At 35.4% G+C, this 20,235-nt stretch overlaps 1 protein-coding gene across 4 annotated transcripts in view; it reads right to left on the reverse strand.

Annotated features, from left to right (window-relative positions):
• The window catches only part of LOC149797154 (uncharacterized), a 110,192-nt gene that overhangs the window by 32,040 nt on the left and 57,917 nt on the right, over positions 1 to 20,235 (reverse strand). The window contains exon 1 of one of the 4 annotated variants that reach the window (XM_089961830.1): positions 19,067 to 19,340. The exons of 2 other annotated variants lie outside the window; for them this stretch is intronic. The gene's annotated coding sequence lies outside the window, so the exon portion shown is untranslated. Of the gene's footprint in view, positions 1 to 19,066; positions 19,341 to 20,235 lie in introns of those variants that run through there. One more of the 4 variants, XM_089961828.1, reaches the window with a different exon arrangement.

The following is a 20,235-nucleotide window of genomic DNA, read 5'->3' on the forward strand; positions in this document are numbered from 1 at the left end:
TATTCATATTTCTACATGGGTTTCAATATTGAATCTGAACATTTGTGTGGAATGTGTTTATAACAGTTGCTTCATAAGCTTTCTTGTTATGTACATATCAACGATGTGTCCTCTGCCATAGTGTACCCTTGCGCACGGCATTTTACTCCGATTGCCTTGGCAATAGATAAAATACTTGTGTTGTTGTGCCGTGAAACAACAAACCGAAACCCTGTCAACAAAGGTAAGGGTCATGTGGATATCCGTATAGGAACCCTATTGGAACTTAGTCAAAACACTAAGATGAAACGGGAGATAAATTACATATCCGGTAAGGGAGATAAAATATCCGATATTATAAGCATACTACATTTTCAGGATACTCTTTATTAACCTAGCCCTTTCCAAGCTGACCAGGACTCGAGTCACAATATTCTTCAACCATAGCGAGAATACAAAATATCTTACATCGCAAATCAAACTTCGATAAAATCACACGGTGATGAATTATTTATTTATTATTTGTTCATGCTGTTGTGTTGGTAATATTAATAATGGGATTATTATGGTATAAATCGAGGAAATGGGTTGTTCTCAGCGTACGTATTAGTATAGTTCTCACATTTAGTTATGAAGTGTATACGTTTCTGAAACTGGGGATTTAACTACGCAGTAAGCAAAGTCACAAAGACATATATGAAAACAATACTGGCTGCTCTTGTGATCCACTCAGTCGTTACAAACTCTTGTCCGACCACCAAAGTATGCCTGTAAACACGCAATGACACTATACCTGTCAGAGGGAATAGCAGTCAACTGAAATGTTTGCTAATAGACAGTTGACTGACATGTGCAGCGCCAGGCTCAGATGTCAGTTCAGAAATGACAATGGTCTGGCTGTGTATTAGGAATATAAAAAAAAATAATTACTTCCTAAATAAAAGATGATCATCTGACACCTAGCAATTTGCCAAAACGTATATATAAATAGATCTTTTTTAATATTATAATATCCGTTCGAGCAGTGCATTTTATTGTGTTATAATATGACCTTTTTCATAATGAATTTAAAAAAAAAAGAATGAGTTCCAAATATGAAAAGTAAATAAGAAATTAAATCAAACAATGTTATTTCGATATGATTTTATGTTGTAAATGGTCGGACGTCTTTTCTGACAAACATAATGTAAGGTGCACACTCATTCTTTGGTCCAAGTTAAACAGGAACAATTTTGCTAAGAAGTGTCTTATGTACATTTAGAGTTTTGAAAACTTTTCTTAATTTGTGGTGGGGAATAACCAATTTTCACCTGAAGACGTGATTTTCAAATATGTTGGTTTCACCTGGTACAGTTATGATGTCAGGCGTGGCCATCACAACAATCATGTATATTTGATATCAGACCAGTTACGTGCTCATTCAGAAGGTTGTTGACCTCCAAAGTGCGGGGAAAATGACACAGATGAGTTAATGCCCCTTTTATACACCATCTATGATCACTGAAATTCAGCAGATATCAAGAATTCAAATAAAGCCATACTATCTTGATCTGTCTTAGTATTCAAGTATTAAAATAAAATCACGTCATCTCGAGTTTTCCTAGAGTTATTTTATGAAAATGACGTGGTGATTTTTTTTTAATTTAAGGAATTATTTGGCGTTATTTTGTTTCAAAAACAAGACTATTAACAGGTATAAAAATCTTTTTAAAAAAGTATTATTTTGTATTATGACTATTGCCTCTGCATCTGAGGAATTTCCAATATTGCTGGATGTTTCACAGGCAAGACAGTTTCTAATCTCAATTCCGGGAGGAATTTTCGGAAACAAAATAGGGACAGCAGAATTAATACAGTAAAGTTATTCAATGCAAGATATAGCCTCTAATACTTTGAAGTTACAATTTTCTTCACCTTGCAAATTAGATCCTGACATGAAGCAGATCAGATGTGTCTTTCCTTTATTGTTTTACCTAAGTGTTGCAGAAATTTCAATATCAATTTCAATCGTTGCTGTTGTTCCTGTGGTAATATAGTGATGATGATTGTTTGCAAATTTCTTCCGTGACAAAGTACAAACCATTAGAGATAAGCTTGACACCACAATTTCAACTGACTCGTCATCACCATACAGTTGGATACAGAATTTGAGCGGCAACAATTAGTAGCATTTGAACTTGTCTCTATGGATTTCGTACGTACTATCCTGATGAAGAGTGCACCAAAGTCATGTGAACTTGATCCAATTCCAACATCACTGCTGCTTGAGTGCTTAGATCCAGTATCGCCTTCACTAACTGATGGTATTAATACCTCTCTCTCATCCGGGGAATTCCCATCATTTTTCAAAACTGCCATTGTAAAGCCTCTGCTGAAGAAACCAACACTAGACCATAACGATTTAAAGAAACTACCGCCCAGTTTCTAATCTCCCATTCATATCAAAAATCTTAGAAAAGGTTGTTCTATCCCAGCTTGTATCTCATCTGAATTCAAAGTCTTTTTAGCAATGTACAATCTGCATATTGCCTTTGCCACAGTACTGAAACTACTCTTCTAAAAGTTGTTAATGACATTCTCTCAGTGTTGGATAGCGGAAAGATTACAGTCCTCACCCTCCTTGATTGGTCTGCAGCATTTGACACAATAGACCATGATATATTACTTCACCGTCTCCAGCATGTATTTGGCATTCATGATACAGCCTTACTGTGGTTCAAGTCCTACTTGGACAACAGGACACAAATTGTATATACCAACGGAATACACTCCAGCCCAGTTGAACTATGTTGTGGTGTTCCACAGGGGTCTGTTCTTGGACCTGTTCTCTTCATTCTATACACTCGGTCGCTCTCAAGTGTCACAGATCATCATCCAGTGTTTCACCAATTGTACGCTGATGACACTCAAATATACAAATCTAGCCACCCAACTGAAGTTGATGCTACCATCCAAGGTGTAGAGAGGTGCATTTCTGATGTGAAATAATGGATGATATGTAACAAGCTGAAGATGAATGATGATAAAACTGAGGCCATACTGATCACAGCAAAAAGACTTTCTCATTCACATACTTTACCTCAAACAATAAATATCAGCAACACCAACATTAAATTCACACAATCAGTACGAAACCTAGGAGTTATTCTGGACGGTACTCTCACATTGCAACATGTCATGAACATATGCAAGGCTGCATATCTTGAGCTGAGACTCATCAGCTCCATTCGCAAAGATCTTTCAGTTGATGCAATTAAAACATTTGTGTGTTCATTAGTACTTTCAAGACTGGACTATTGTAACTCAATTCTGTCTGGTTCATCTCAATATCTGCTCCAGAAACTTCAAAAGGTTCAAAGCACAGTTGCTCGGATCATACTTAGAGTACCACGATCAGAGCACGCCTCCCCGCTGCTCTGTACCCTACAATGGCTATCCATTCGATCCAGAATCAAACACAAAATTTGTTCTCTGTGCTACGTTTCACTGTCGGACTCTAGTTCAACATACCTATCCGACATCACCCATGTATACACACCAGCAATATACTTACGATCCTCTTCTGACAATCGTATGCTCATTATTCCCACTAGGAAAACAAAGTCACATGGACAGCGTTCTTTTGCATACCAGGGCCCAGCAACGTGGAATGAATTGCCCACTGAACTTAGACACCAAGACACAGTGATCCCATTCAAGAGTGCTCTCAAAACTCACTTTGTTTGTTTTGGTAATCATATCATTATATGTTATTTTGTCTTATAGGTGTTGTCTAATGTTGTAAAGCGCTTAGAGCTTCTAAAGATTAGGCGTTATACAAAGTCCTCATGATGATGATGATGATGATGATGATGGTGATCAAAATAGTAGTGGTGGTGGTAATACCGATGGTTATGGTGATGACTATAGTGGCGGCGCTGCCAAAGTTGCATCTCAGCAACAACACATACATATGAAAAATGACAAAATAGTTTCATGTATGTCCATGGAAGGAAATTACTGCCAAGATAATCACTAATTTGTCAAGAGATTTTTTTGGTCTGGCGGTTCATTCTTTATCGGTTTACCTCCTCTCTAACATTCTGGAGAACACATACCATCATGCACGATGAGGTAGATCACGTTTTTAAACTAAAATGTAGCCTATAGACTCAACTTGCATAAAACTGACAGAAGGTACAACTTTTGCATGATGCATAAATCACGGCTTTGTTATCTGTTAAGAATTTAATATTCCATTCACATTTTAGTTACGCCCCCTTCCCCTTCCCCGACACAGGGGCTAGAGCAATAAATATACTCATGGTGACACTTATTGCCACCTCTATCACGTACCTGCCATCTAAATTGGACAGTTCTTTCGACATGCTTTCAATGATCTTCCTGTCAGGATGAATGTGTATTCTCCGTGCCAGACTGTTCGGTAAATGGTCGATTTTAGTGTTTTCATATAGTTTGTATTTTCCATGTTGCAGTTTGCTTTCGATATCCACGAAACGTACCCATTGACTGGTGTGGAATATGCTTCGCAGAAGCCAGTAATTTTACACTTGAATATTTCCCATGCAAAAGATATTTTCATGTGGAGTAACATCATTGTTCACATGGCTTTCTCCTTAAATTGGATAGAGCTGTAAATTTTATAACCATCTCCGCTAAACTGAACAGATAGTGTGTGGGTGGGGAAAGTTCATCCGATTCAACACAGACGTGTTCAGTTTCATAACCAGCTCCAATAGTCTGAACAGGAAGTGTTTCGGTGGCTTGTTGTTTCCCATGCTTCTCTGCAGGCCAGTATTCCATTATTGTGTGAAATACTGGTATAACGGAATGTCATGTTTTTACTGTATTTGTGTGTTTTTCTTGAGTTGATACCTGCCACATAAATACCAGTAGGTCTCGAAAGACTAAAAACAAGTTCACATTAATTTTGCTTAGCGCGCCTGTTAGTTTGTGTTTTTTTTATGTGCGTGCTCGTGTGTGTGTGTGTGTGTGTGTGTGTGTGTGTGTGTGGCTGTGCTATTTATTCTTCAAAGCCTATGCAAACTCTATGAGTGAAATTTGAAAACGTGTTTCAAAACTTGTCCGAGTTGTCCAGACACAGCAAAAACAATCCAAGGATTAATATTTACGACTAATATGTATTGCACTGTTTTGACAAACAAGAAACTAATTTAATTTGTTCACGTTTATATATGTTTAAAAGATGTGTATAGCATACTGACTATGTTAAAACAGTAATAACCTTTATGAAGGAAAGTTCAAAATGATTTTCTAAAATTAGCCACTTTCACCCTTGATAACGGATTTGTTTAAGAGAAATATGACAACTATACGTCAAACGTCAAGAGATAAAGACCGATACATTTAAATGGCAGCATGTACTAAATTCATGCCTAGCCCTACCTAATGACTAAAACTTATCAAAACAAAGGACGTGTTCTAAAAATAAACATGCTAAATAATACATCAGTTTTGTTTCCCCCAAAATGGTGTCCTCTGAGTATATCCTCAGGTTTACAATTAGCGAGAGGGATAAGTCATATATGAATAACGCACAAATAACGTATTAGCAGTTATTCCAATTACCTACTGCTAACATACCAGTTGGTACAGAGAATGATAATAATGCACGAATAACACAGGAATAACGTGTTAGCAGCTATCCCAAGAAACTACTCCCGACACACTAGAATGGTACTGATAATGATAATGATGCATGAATAACCACGAATAAAGTGTTAACAGCTATCCAAATTAACTACTGCTGACATGCTAGTATGGTAGTACAACTTGGTTGTTTTCAAACAACAAACCATTTGTTTTGAAAACAGTTTCTACTTTTAATCTCTCTTTGATTATATAATTAAAATTCGTGTGTGTCACATGCAATATTTAGATTGCTCTTGAAAAAGACATTATATTAATTCACTATCAAACGTGTTTGCGTACTGCCAAGTAAAAGAAGGAAGTAGTCATTTTACATGTTTTTCTTGTGGATGAAGCATAGACCTTAAATGCTTAGCTTATATGGGATAGCTTGCGACACATTCAAAATAAAACTGTTTCACAAAGCAAACACCTACTAATTATAAATATTGACATGGGCAGTTCTCGCTTTAAAATACGATAAACTAGATTGATGATACATTGGACATCGAAGTCCCGATGTTTAGTTACAGTTTTGAGCCTTTCTTATAAGTGTGCCTATTACAATCGACAAACAGATTTTATATATATTTACATTTGTTCTAACAGCATTTACTTGGCCTGCACTGATAAGCAAATATTCAAACTGCGTGCTCTCAGCCATAAAATGGAAGAAAGATATATCGTAACAGAGACATAATACGAGTCCAGACATTAACTAGGTATACCGTAACAGAGACACAATGAGAGTCCAAACATTAGCTAGGTATAATAACATAGACACAATAAAAGTCCAGATTTTAGCTAGGTATACCGTAACAGAGACATACTAAAAGTCCAGACATTAGCTATGTATACCGTAACATAGACGCAATACAAGTCCAGACATTAGCAAGGTATACCGAAACATAGACATCAGCTAGGTATACCGTAACCGAGACACAGTAAAAGACCATACGTGAGCTAGGTATACCGTAACCGAGATACAATAAAAGTCCATAACTTAGCTAGGTAAACCGTAACCGAGAAACAATAGAAGTCCAGACTTTAGCTAGGTATACCGTAACATAGACGCAATACAAGTCCAGACATTATCAAGGTATACCGTAACATAGACATTAGCTAGGTATACCGTAACATAGACATAAGAAAAGTCCAGACATTAGCTAGGTATACCGTAACAGAGATACAATAAAAGTCCATAACGTAGCTAGGTAAACCGTAACCGAGACACAATAAAAGTCCAGACTTTAGCTAGTATACCGTAACATAGACACAATAAAAGTCCAGACATTAGTTAGGTATACCGTAACATAGACACAATACTGGTAGCTCAGTAATCATTCTATATTCGGGAAGGAATGTCGGAGGACCAGACCGGGAACCCGGATAAGTACCAACCCAAACACTTTAGCTAAAAGATAAACCCCAATTCAAAAATATATAAAATACATTTTTATATCTACATTCCCTTTATTTACAAAAACACAAACACCGTTGAAGGATATAGATACATAAAATCCTTTATAAAATTTTCGGTTGCCAGATAACATAGCCGTGACCTTGAAAAGTGTCCATATATAAAGAAATCATTCTGGCGGGAGGCATTATAAGATGAAGTCGGCAAAATAATGATAAAAGTAGATGATAATACACGATTTACGAAGGCTGTCGTTGTTCAAGCGGCGTTAAAAGCATTTAAGCGGGTGGGGGGGACGTATTAACTTACAACTGGCAAAATTACCAGATTCTTATTTTGTACTGTGAAAACTATACATGCAAAAATCATTTTATATGTATCGTATACTGCTTGAAAAGACAGCCATTCAAATCTTGGATACATTCACACCATGAACTCAAGTATGGAAAAGTAATGTAATCGCATGCTATAAAATAATACGCTTACATCATGAATATTATCATCAACTGGTGAAGATAAAATGAACGGGCTAGAAGAGAAGCAAAACCCTGGAACTCGATAACGGGCATTGTTTTGTCACTTTTGTGTCTTTATTTTTTATATACTTTTCTCGTAGTAGAAGATACTTTATCGGGTAAGATAATCTTCGAAAAAACAACCGTTCTCAATTTTCATACTACCGCGTCGCATTAAAGAAACGTGTAAGAACTTTATTGATAAAACAGTAGAAGCAAAGCTGTCCTGTGAATGAGTTGTTCATGGGAAAGCTTAACTTAGTATCTATCTACAGATTCATGCCATCCTGGTGTCCCGGGTGACCCAGTAGTCATAAAGCGCTCGCCTTTACCGATCACTGACATCTCACCTTTATCCGCCTGGATTTAAGTCTCGGGCTCGGCAAATGTGAAAAAGCTTGCCAGTAGCTTCCCGTGGGCGCTGGCTTTTACATTGGTTTTCCTACATTATCATCATCATCATCATCATTTAAATTATTGACGTTTTCGCCCATACGGACATGTACGTCTTGTTAATGTCCATAAACGGACTATTTAATTGATCCCGGAGAAAGGAATTATCATTCCCCAGGCATTACTGTGCATAAAAAAACTTATCGTGTGCTGAATAAACCCCCAACATCAACAACAAATCGTGTGAAAGTGATATCTCTACAACCAGACATGTGCAAGGCGTTTGATTAAATTTAATCCGATTAAATTACTGAATTTCAGACCTTGGTGCAAATCGACACTAGATCTGAACTCCTTGTCAGGTCTTTTGAAAAGAATCCAAAAAGAACCTATTGAATATTATCCAGTTACCAAATACAGAGCAAGAAAATGGAGAGCTGAGCGAAAACGTTGGTAAGGTGAATCCAGGTAATCTTTATGCATCATATGTATTGTGCAATAAATATGACCTGGAAATAGCTGTTTTTTTTCTGTGTGCATGTATGTGTGTGTGTTTTATTAAAAAAAACTATTTGCATGTGCCTAATTGAATATGTGTGTGAGAGAGATGATGTTATATATATATATATATATATATATATATATATATATATATACACTAGTTGCTTGCTTCTTCAAAGATAATTACAAAAAAGATACTTCACGTGTGATGTCCTTTATTAACGTTGCATTGTACGACTGAATTTTTGTGCTTTCTTGTAAAGTTTTGCAGAATCAGGAATTTGTTACTGCCTTTGCTTATTGACTTGAAGGGTTTTATAATCAAATATTCGTATGTTTAGAGCGCTGTAATCACGCCTAATTTTGAATTTGAAATGCTTTTTCTCTCCAAAAGATTGTAACTGTATGAACTGTTTCAGCTACTTAGACGTTTATTATACGGAAATGCTAAGAGGTGAATACAACCACCTATCTTGACTCAAATGTTTCAGGATTGTTGTCTATATCGTAATCTTTGTTCTTATGTAAAATTTGTGAAACAGGGAACCAATATTTCATAAGAAGCATACGCGTTCTGGATGAACACTGTATGACTGAATAATATTACCATCTAAACATACAACAAACAAAAGAGAAGAAAATAAACATTCATCAATTCAGGTTTGGAGTCTTTTGAGGCTCACGCAATGATGCGAAGCGGTTTTTCACCCTTCCATAGTTAGACTAGGGATTTGACATATCTTCAGACAATAAATAACTTATAAATCTTTAAATATATTCAATTACACATTTCTAATGAATACAGTGCCATATAAAAGTATTAACGTTTCGGTAACATATTTAAAACCAAACTTAATCGCAATGTTTTGCAGTTAGTTACCCTTTAAACCTTTTCTACAAGTAACACGTAAATTCCCCCAGAACTTGTTTATCACGACTGAACAGAGGTTACGCGTCGCAACCTTGAATTTTCTAAACATGTTTACATGAAATGCTCAAATGCACAAATACACGAGACGTTTGTTACTTGTCACTAAAAACTAGCTTGAACTGAAAACTGCACCAATAATAGTCTCTCTACTCAAGCCCTTTAGATAATAGTGCGTTAAGATGAATAATTTCTAACTAGCTCTTTTCTTGCAATTGTACTTAAGTTTTACAGCCACGTTGAAAATGTGAAACTGATACAACTGCGCATGCACTGTGCATCATCAGTTCAGATATCATATGACACTTATCGAACTAAAAGTTTATTACTGGAACACGAATTCTAGACCAGAGTGACTGAAGACTGACCTAAACGGCAAGCTTAACCGGACTGATAGACGGATAGACGGATTTTTAAGGTTAGAACGATGTATCCCAATTCGTTGGGGGGGGGGGGGATTCAAATGATATTCAACAATGCCTCTTTTGCAAACCCTTTACCAGAAGGTTGTCTTCAATAACCTTAGCTTTTATCCACGTTTACACGTAGCGTTCTAATGCGGAAAATCAGAATACAGTGTTATATGCAAGCTAAGACATGTTAGAGGAGTTACGTGTACACAAACGCTTCATCATAATTCAGACTAAGTGCTAGTTTCAATGAATGCAAGGAAACATCAAAAGCCGATTATATGTCAGATTACCACTGAATACATTTCTTTCATTCAATTCCGGTATTAGGTAATTGGTGTAAATCTTGTCTATAGAAACAGATAAAGACGTGTACGTCTCCAAGCACAAGGCAACTTATTGATTAACTCTCTTAGATTTGTGTCATCATTATCTCCGTGAATATCAAAATGTCATACTTCTTTAACGTGGCGCAATAACAGAATTATAAAATTTTTTTATGAAAAGTTGAAATTCTGTTAAACACAAGGTATGGAATGCATCGTCCTCTCTGCTGATTGTCGAAAATAACAGATCTCGGAATAAATATATATTTAACACGCCTGTTTTGTTTACAGACAGCTCTCGTACAACACCTTTGCCTACGTTAAAATTTTGAAAAAATATTTCATACCGATCTGTTCAAAAACTTATTTGTTTTATTTTTTTATTTCTATGATGGTCGTATGCTGGATATATTGTGAGGTAAAATTAGTTATTGATATGCTTTGTTCTAACCTTGTACAAGCCCTGGAAGATGGTTTTATAAGCTTTGTTTTAACCTTGTACAAGCCCTGGCATATGATATTATAATGCTTTGTTCTAACCTTTCTAATCTTGTACAAGCCCTGGCAGATGGTTTTATATGCTTTGTGCTAACCTTGTACAAGCCCTGGCAGATGGTTTTATATGCTTTGTTCTAACCTTGTACAAGCCCTGGAAGATGGTTTTGTAAGCTTTGTTTTAACCTTGTACAAACCCTGGAAGATGGTTTTATATGCTTTGTTCTAACCTTGTACAAGCCCTGGAAGATGGTTTTGTAAGCTTTGTTTTAACCTTGTACAAGCCCTGGCATATGATATTATAATGCTTTGTTCTAACCTTTCTAATCTTGTACAAGCCCTGGCAGATGGTTTTATATGCTTTGTTCTAACCTTGTACAAGCCCTGGCATATGATATTATAATGCTTTGTTCTAACCTTTCTAACCTTGTACGAGCCCTGGCAGATGTTTTTTTTTATGCTTTGTTCTAACATTGTACAAGCCCTGGCATATGGATTTTTATGTTTTGTTCTAACCTTGTACAAGCCCTGGCGGATGGTTTTATATGCTTTGTTCTAACCTTGTACAAACTCTGGCATATGGTTTTATGTGTTTTGTTCTAACCTTGTATAAACACTGGCATATGGGTTTATATGTTTTGTTCTAACCTTGTACAAGCCCTGGCAGATGGTATTATAATGCTTTGCTCTAACCTTTCTAACCTTGTACAAGCCCTGGCAGATGGCTTTATGTGCTTTGTTCTAACCTTGTACAAGCCCTGGCAGATGGCATTATAATGCTTTGTTCTAACCTTGTACAAGCCACGGCAGATGGTTATATATGCTTTGTTCTAACCTTGTACAAGCCCTGACAGGTGGTTTTATATGGTCTCCGATACCGACTTCAAGATTGGAAAAGCGTGCATATCTTAGCAGCGCTTCCTCAAATAGACTGCAGGAAGTCTACTGAACTTCATTTGCATAAGTCAAGTAGTTTTCGCATATTTTTGTACTGTAAAAGTTAAAAATCTAAATTACCGATAACTATATATAAACGTGTCTGCTCCGATAATTGCATGTGCAGATCAGATTGTGTATAATCATGATAACAAGGTTTCCGGCAAAAACATTATGACATGCAGATGAATGTAGGGACTGATAGACAGGACCAAATCAAGACGACGTCAGCTGTTGATAGCGTGTGTGTGTAAATGTGTGTGTGTGTGTGTGTGATCTTTTAACATAGCTTTAAAACATTTTCAGTCATGTCGCTACGATGTCTGCAATGTGGCAATTTATAGTTATGTCTAGCACTGGGGCATAATGCCGCAGACGTATAGCACCATGTCCCACCCAGTCACATTTTCCTGACACCAGGCTGACTAGTCCTAACACTAACTCTTAATTCTGAGCTCCAAGCGAGGTAGCCTCTAATACCATTTTTATAAGTCTATGGAATGACTCGGCAGTTTTCGAACCCGCGACCTCTCGCATCCAGGGCGGACGCTCTAACTACTTAGGCCTCCATAGCGGTGTTAATAGTGGGAATTAAAAGAGAAGGTTCAGCGAATGAATGAGAAATACCAGTGTAAGGACAAAATGACTGCACCGATTGTACGTGGAATTCAAGATGGGTTTTTTCTTCCTGACAAGATGCCTTGTAAAAAAGCGATTGTGACTAAGAAACTTGTCAATATGTTGGGAATCCCTCTGTATCTACCGGTCGCGTGATAAGGATGGACAGTAGTATGCAAATAATAGGACAGATGAGATCTAGTATGCAACGTTAAATGTACAATATGCTTTCCATGTTCACAAATAGAGGAAATAAATGTGATATAAATTTAAATAGATAATAAATCATTGAAAAAATGTTGTAATTGTACATATGTAAATATCTGTGTGTACTCATGCCTGTATTCATGAATTAATGTTTATGCCTATGTGAGGAATCAGACTTTGACAACGTCTGCTGAGCATTGAACGCAACGCGAGCTAAAAGGCGGCTAGTAAATACGAAATTAGGCAATAAACTTGTCTGCGTTTTGGAGGATGACTCGATTTTAAAGATATAATTTGATTGTAAAGACTATGATGTCGATAGCAGTTGGTTGTTGCAGATGTAGTTAATATTTTCATATCTGCTTAGTTCCATCTGGATGGTGTCAATGACGTGAGCGTATGACCGTAAACATGAAATCGTTTTTAGGAATCATACGAATTTTAAGTAAATTTGAGCAACATAGAAGTGGTCGATTATAAAGCATGAGCCACTGTCTTTGTTCGTAATATTTCAAAGGCGCCCCCAGATATACGGACTCAATGCAACCATCGAAGGATATTGCATCATCTTTGTATGAACTCCGCTGCTGCACACACATCAAACCCAAATATCTTAATCACTCGATTACTGTTAACACGATAAAGAAAAGAAAATATAACAATAACAAGAAATCAATAACCGACCACCTCTGTATTGTAATGTCCACATTCTAACATCGTATATTCATATTCTAAAAAACATTTCGATGCTATGCTGGTTCTGCATCTAGTAGACATCTATGCAGAGACAAAACAAATGAGATGCGGACTTGCATATGCCTTACGTGGCAAAGTTAACAGAACCAACACATACTTCGGAGCTTCCATAGTAGACCGAATAAACAAATACGACTAAGGAACATTTTTATGGGTCAACAAGAATGTACTAATTAGATAGTCCTTGTATACCTCAGACAAATTTACCGGTAAAATCTTGAGCCACTCATTGAAAGTTAATCTATAGGACGATCATACTTTAAGTCCTAACATTTGGATAGCCACACACTGCAGGGCACAATGAAATCATTATCGAGTATTGAATGGTATAATTAGCTAATGATTTCTTTCATTTACTATCTTAAAAAATTTGAGTATAGTCAAAGCGGTGTAACCGCAGGCTACACAGTCATTAAGGAGATAACTACAACAAATTCACAATAACAAATTCACAGCATATCTGAAATTGAAGTATTATGATAGTTCAGTATAGCTGCGTGTTGTAAAACAGTTAAATATGGTTTGGCTACTTCAATTTATGGCAAACGCACTTTAAATTTAACAAACGTGGACTTTGACTCTAAAGCCTTGAAGTCAAAAAAGATTGTAAAAATCATATTGAAATAAAACAATAACAATGATTGAACTCTGCCTCCGTATTTAATGATGCTTTTATCGTTCTCAATCAATTCAATTGTCTTCGGTATCTCATGAAATCTTCTCTGATACAAACAATCAGTTTGCAGCCTTCGAAAGCACCAATCCTTTGATGCATGACGTTTATAATCGCGTCCAGAATCAATTTTATTCAATTCAATTGTTTATTCTCATAGGCATGTACATCCTCAAAGAGCACATACAACAACTGTTGTGTGGTTATCAAATGCTACAGAATAGAATGATGTTGAGACGATTTAACAAACACAAACAAATAACTATATTGTTTTTCGAAAATGCCCGAATTTGTTCCAAATATTTGAATAGCTTAATATTCACAAAAAAAATTTTTCCAAGTAGGAAACAAAAGGCAACCATGCCAGATGAGGGCTTAATAATTAAATTTAAATATGTTCACCAATAATTTAAATTGCTATATGACACTTACGGCAACTTTGAATGTGTGTTGGCTAAGCATCTTCAGTGTGTAATTGACAAACACTCAAAACTGTTAAACACATTCCTTCTTGCTTTGCATTTATCTCCAGTCATTTGTCTATAAGGGGAGTGATAGTACTCAAGTAGCTTGCAGTTGTACGAAAACATTGCAAAACTTGTAAACAACTAATTGAGCTCGAAGAATGCTAAGTTAATGACCTTCATGCATGAAGACAATACCGATTTTAACTCAGCAATATCAATCACAAACCTGAAATACAGACAAGTTTTTCACATTTTAGATTATGATCATTTAACAGGCGAGATCAGGAATGCAACTTAATGTTCCGACATGCAAAGTTGACTTAAATGTGTATTCATAATCTGTTAGGTATTTGTCAGAAAGCGAGCTAGACAAGATTCCGATCAAGAAGTAATCGTTACACACATAGTAAAAGAGAAAAACATGTCATTTTAGTAAGGGTTGCTTAGTTAATTATTGGTTAAAATAAGGAAAAAGAAATAGCTGTGAAAAAGAAAATTATGTTAGTTTCTAAATACAGCTTCTTGGAAGACTGCATTGAAGATCTACATAAAACGTTGAACGTCGAAATGGTTGGATGGTACGGAACATGTTTACGAAAAGAAGTCTATCTTTATCAGAAACGTTCATAACTTCGATAGTGTCAGTCAGACTACGTACTTAGAAGTTTTACTATGTAGACCTTTGGTATATCTGATGACAATTAGTATTAGCTACGTGATGTGTTGTATGACTTTAAAATGAACACAATAAGTAATTTTCAAGATTAGTATGTCACGAATGATATGTTATTGTTACGCAATATTTCTAAATTTCCGTAATGTTTGCATTATAAAGATAAATCCAGATGCCGCAAACTATTATCGCGAACCAAGACTAGCTCATGATGCTAGTTTGAAAATATCCAGTATTGGACTGAATTACTAACATAATTACTGACAGACTGTGCTGTGTTTCTGTTTATTTGAGTCGAGATAGTCGGGGCAATGGCGTGATCCCTAGCAGCATACCTCGAATCATATGCAAATGTTGAAGGTAAACTTACAAATGACAACGGATTGGCTGAAATGAGATCAAACTATTGTATTATGTACCTGTATATAGTATTTATGTGTAATGTCACAAACCATGCATGAAAAACAAAATATTAAATGGGGAACTGAAGAAGAGATTAAGCGGGTAGAGAAAATAGCTGCTAGACACCGTCTAATGACATCTGTCAGTGAAAACATTTTCGAAAAACAATCAACTTGAAATACAGGGGGAAGTTCATTTATTCCTTGCAGGTATATAGATGATGAAGCCAACATCAATATAGCAGTTGGTGAAATTTAAAGCCAATTGAAAATTCCCTTCTACATGTCTGCCTTAATTAGTCCTGTGGAGAGAACTCGGTTCTTTCCATCAAGTCCAATCCTGGAACTCGGTTATTATATACCCATTGAAGACCCGTAAAAAGCATCAATTTACAAGAAAGTCTGTGCAAGATGCTTTGAATGGTCTGAAAAATCATAGGAGAAGAAAGTTTAAATGGAATAAATATGAGTAAACAAACACACCTTTTATTATGATGAGTACTGTGACTGCGTAATAAATCATGAGGAAAACTGCCAAGTGATTGTTGGTGAGATTTCTAACATATACACCATAAAATTGAAAAAGACGGTATTGTTATTTCATGATCATTCTAGTTGTCTTCTTGTCAATACTACCAACAACTTGTCTTGCGGCTATTAAAACTGAATCATTTTAAAACAAATGATATCTTTCGATGCCGTTAATACAACTGAAACCCATGCTAGATGCACGTGTTGTCAAAGCTGTTTGTTAGACAGGTATGCCAGAATAGGAATGTGAATGATATCACCAATAACGTTAAATCATCATTGGTGTTAAAGGTTTCTTTTTGTAACTCAAATAGGATAGGAGCATATGCAGGGCTTGCAAAAGTAGAGGTGTGCCTAGAACAAAGTATGACAAATGCATTTAGCAATTTAACATACCGAGCCCATTTAGATATGCAAAACACGTTATGCATTTCAGAAATGAAATATATCTGTTGCTGAATTAAATGCTACATCTCCCATAAATATAGATGAAAGAAGAAGAAAAGAAAATGACGTATATCAGTGAAAACATTTTTAAAGAGCAGTCAACTTGAAATACAGGGGAAAGTTCATTAATCCTTGCAGGTACATAGATGATGAAGACAAATTCAATGTAGCAGTTGGTGAAAATTAAAGCCAATTGAAAATTCCGTTCTAAATGTCTGCCTTAATTAGTCCTGTGGAGAGAACTTGGTTCTTTCCATTAAGTCCAATCCTGGAACTCGGTTATTATATACCCATTGATGACCCGTAAAAGGCATCGATTTACAAGAAAGTCTGTGCAAGATGCTTTGAATGGTCTGAAAAATCATTTGTTGAGATAGATAACACAGAGGATACCTCTCATCACACTATATTATATGATCCAAACATTGTGACGAATAATAAAGGTACATTTAACTCTCCAGAAAATAAGGTCGACGGCAAATGGAAGTCATTAAAATACTGTTATGATAAAACACAAAACTAACCTAAAGAGCATTGATACTTACTAGACAAATAAGTAGCCTAACTCTAAAAATGATTTTAGATTTTGCTAAATAATATCAACAAGGGATAGATAGCTTCGCAAGGATCAGACATTTCATTAGATTTCTTCTCCATTATTTTTCAACATTGTTGTAGAATTCTAGTCTAAAATTCAAGACAGGAAATCGACATTTCATTCGTTGCTCAAGTTGATTGTCTGAGTAACCAATTACTATTTAAGTAGTCTAGAGTTATTGCCTGACAGGATTGTCTTAGTAACTTTGCTTTCATCGGTCTACTATCGAATTTCTAGCGCAGGTGTTAGTCCTGCTAACAAAGCTATGCAAAGGATAAGCAGTCTGTATTTCTGTTTTGTTCGTCTCTAAAGAGATATATATATGGGTGGGTGGGTGGGTGTGTGTGTGTGATGGAATACGAGCAGATGAATTTGGGTAGTGAATATACTAGGAAAGAGTTGATCGCTTTTATTTTTTTCATCATTACTTTAATCATATTTATTTTTTATTTTCATTTGTTTTACATGTTGAGTCGAACTTGCATAGTTTACTAAATCAAGTTGATGTTTGTATAACAAAGGTTCGGATACGAAGCTGATACATCTTTCAAAGCTTTTATTCAGTCTGTTTTCCAGGAAGCTTTAGGGAATTAGCAAAGACAGTCAAAATTATCACTGGGTACTTCCATCTTGGTCAGTCCTATGCAAATCATTTGGCTTTTATTTATTGAAGTAGCGTATTTGGCGGTTATGTAATCTATTAAATTCAGTTCCCTATATTTAATAAGGTTAGATATTATCCGACACCTCGTTCCCTTAACTATGCATTGTTTGGAGACTATATTAATATGATAACATATACTGTTTTTGAGTATGTTCAGTCATCATGACCATCAACAGTATGTAGCTCAACACATTCACTGACTTTTCCTCAAAGTCAAACTAGCGTATTAACTTCCTTTCAAACTAACGAGAATACATGTTATCAGAATTCTCTTCTTAGTTCTCGATTTTAAATGAGTTGGAATTCTCTTTAGAAAAATAAAAATCCTAAATCTGTGATCTCTGCTAATGCATAAAAGTTTTCGCTTTAAAGAAAGATATAAAAATTATGTTTATCCATTAGTTGTGAGCTTTTTGAACCAACATTTTATAAGCAATTTTAAAAAGAAAATAAACCATGGAAAAGAATACATGTTGTAAGAATGCGAGATTTTTTTATAAAAAAATACAGATCAGTGTTCTCCAATTACTGGATTGCAATATCGTACACTATATGAGAGAATCGAAACTGAAAATAGGTAATGTTGCTGTAATTATTAACATTTTCTCTTTTACCGCGTAAAGTGAACCAAAAATGTCGTTTAATCTTCCACTGAACCTGAGAGGGTAGAATTAGAAAGTAGAATAAATGCCATCTTCTACTAATACCTTCTTTCGAATCTAATTTGTGCGTATCATAAACATAAACGAAAGTTTGTATCACTTACTCATGTCCCCATGGTGTTGTCAAAATTCTGTTATACGTAACATAATAATAAAAGAAATATTTTAAGAAACTATAACGAATAGTATTTTACCTGATCATGTAGTCCTTGTAAACCTGTCGGCTAGGAAAAATAAAGTCGTTAGCAATATTTATGATACCATAACAGGCCTGTTTTGTGCTCATTGAGTCGAGACATGATAAATAGAACATGCAAAAATAATCGATCTAACACTCGTCGCGCAAGAACTAAATATTCAGGTTTTTACGAAGAGGAAGCAAACAACATTAGTCCAAAATTAATAAATATCAAGTCATTCCATAATCTGAAAGATAAAACATATGGCGCCTAGAAAGAGATATCCGGGTGTATGGGTGAGTGACTTCTAATAAAAATATATTTTTATCTGCAACCATTAACTTTCGTGAGATGTAGTTCTAATGCACTGAACTTTACCCATTTAGTATAATGAAGTTAATGCGCATATTAATATTAAACTTATTCATTTGAAATCGCGAGTGACCGGTAGTATTTCGACACGAAAATAAGTTTGTAAATAGTTTAGAAGGAATAGAGATGGGCGGAAATACCTTTGCAAAACGTTTAATGTAACAAACAGTGACGGAAAGTGCGTAATTTGCAAATGTTATGCCAAGCACAAGTAGCTAACTTGCTTCTGATTTGTGCTAGTTGTAATATCAAAGAACAGTACGTACCTCTTGATAGGCACCTGGTCCTTATTCTATATTGGCGTACCCACTCGCTGTAACGGTTATGCTCTAAAACTTCCTTTTAGGATATATAAATCGACTTTCTGTGTAAATTTCACGTTAAATAATGACATGTTTCTTCTGCAGTAGAAGCTACTATTTTCCACATGAAACTGCAGTGAAATAATTTCAATGTAAATACTGTCCCGTATGTTTCCTTCAGCGTCAACCAGCGAAGGTGTAGCCCGTAAGAGAAAGAGCGCTACACATTGATTGCTGCTTCAAATCCAGTGCGACAATGCCTCAAACTACGCCTACGATAACGCATGTGCATAACCTTTCCATGAAGTACTTAACTGATAAAAGCTACGGGAATATACTTTCCGGTCACCTTTTGAATAAATCTAGGAGAAACGGGTAGGAACTAAACTAACTGAATTGCATAATGGGACAAACATGCTGTTAATCTCTCTCTGTCTCCATCTCTCTCACTCTCTCTCTCTCTGTCTCGATATATATATATATATATATATATATATATATATATATATATATATATATATATATATATAGCGAGAGAGAGAGAGGCTTTTATATATATATATATATATATATATATATATATATATATATATATATATATATATATATATATATAGGCTTGTATGGGATTTATTTCAAAATACCAACTCTAAAAATTTTACTTTGTACCTTAGAGAAATAAATGATATCTTTATTTTACTCTACTTGTTGGTTTCATTTCTTTTTTTTTTCTTTGTTACATACTTTAGGACCTGGAGTCGTACTAATATAAAGAATAGTTCATGTGCCGGTTCGTATATTCAAAGTCTGTTCATTTCATAATCATATATAAATATGAAGAATGATCGTATCTTAAGATTCAGAAATCGATAAAGAATGTCCGCAGTTCCTTGACTAAATGCATTCTTCGTTAAGAAAGATCATTCAGTTTAACAAATATAGGATCAAACGCATTTCGGTAAGTACATGGATTCAGATTAATCACAGATTTCTGATCCAAAACATTCTCTTTCTTTTCAAGTTGCTCTATTATTACAAGCTGGATGTTTATTTCATTATACAACATGCTTCAAATGTGAAGAAATAGGCTCTGAGAAACTAAAGAAAAAAAGAAAAAGAAACAAAACATATTT

The sequence above is a fragment of the Sinohyriopsis cumingii genome, chromosome 6 (assembly GCF_028554795.1).
Source record: "Sinohyriopsis cumingii isolate HCF-2022 chromosome 6, ASM2855479v2, whole genome shotgun sequence".
NCBI classification, from domain to species: domain Eukaryota; kingdom Metazoa; phylum Mollusca; class Bivalvia; order Unionida; family Unionidae; genus Sinohyriopsis; species Sinohyriopsis cumingii.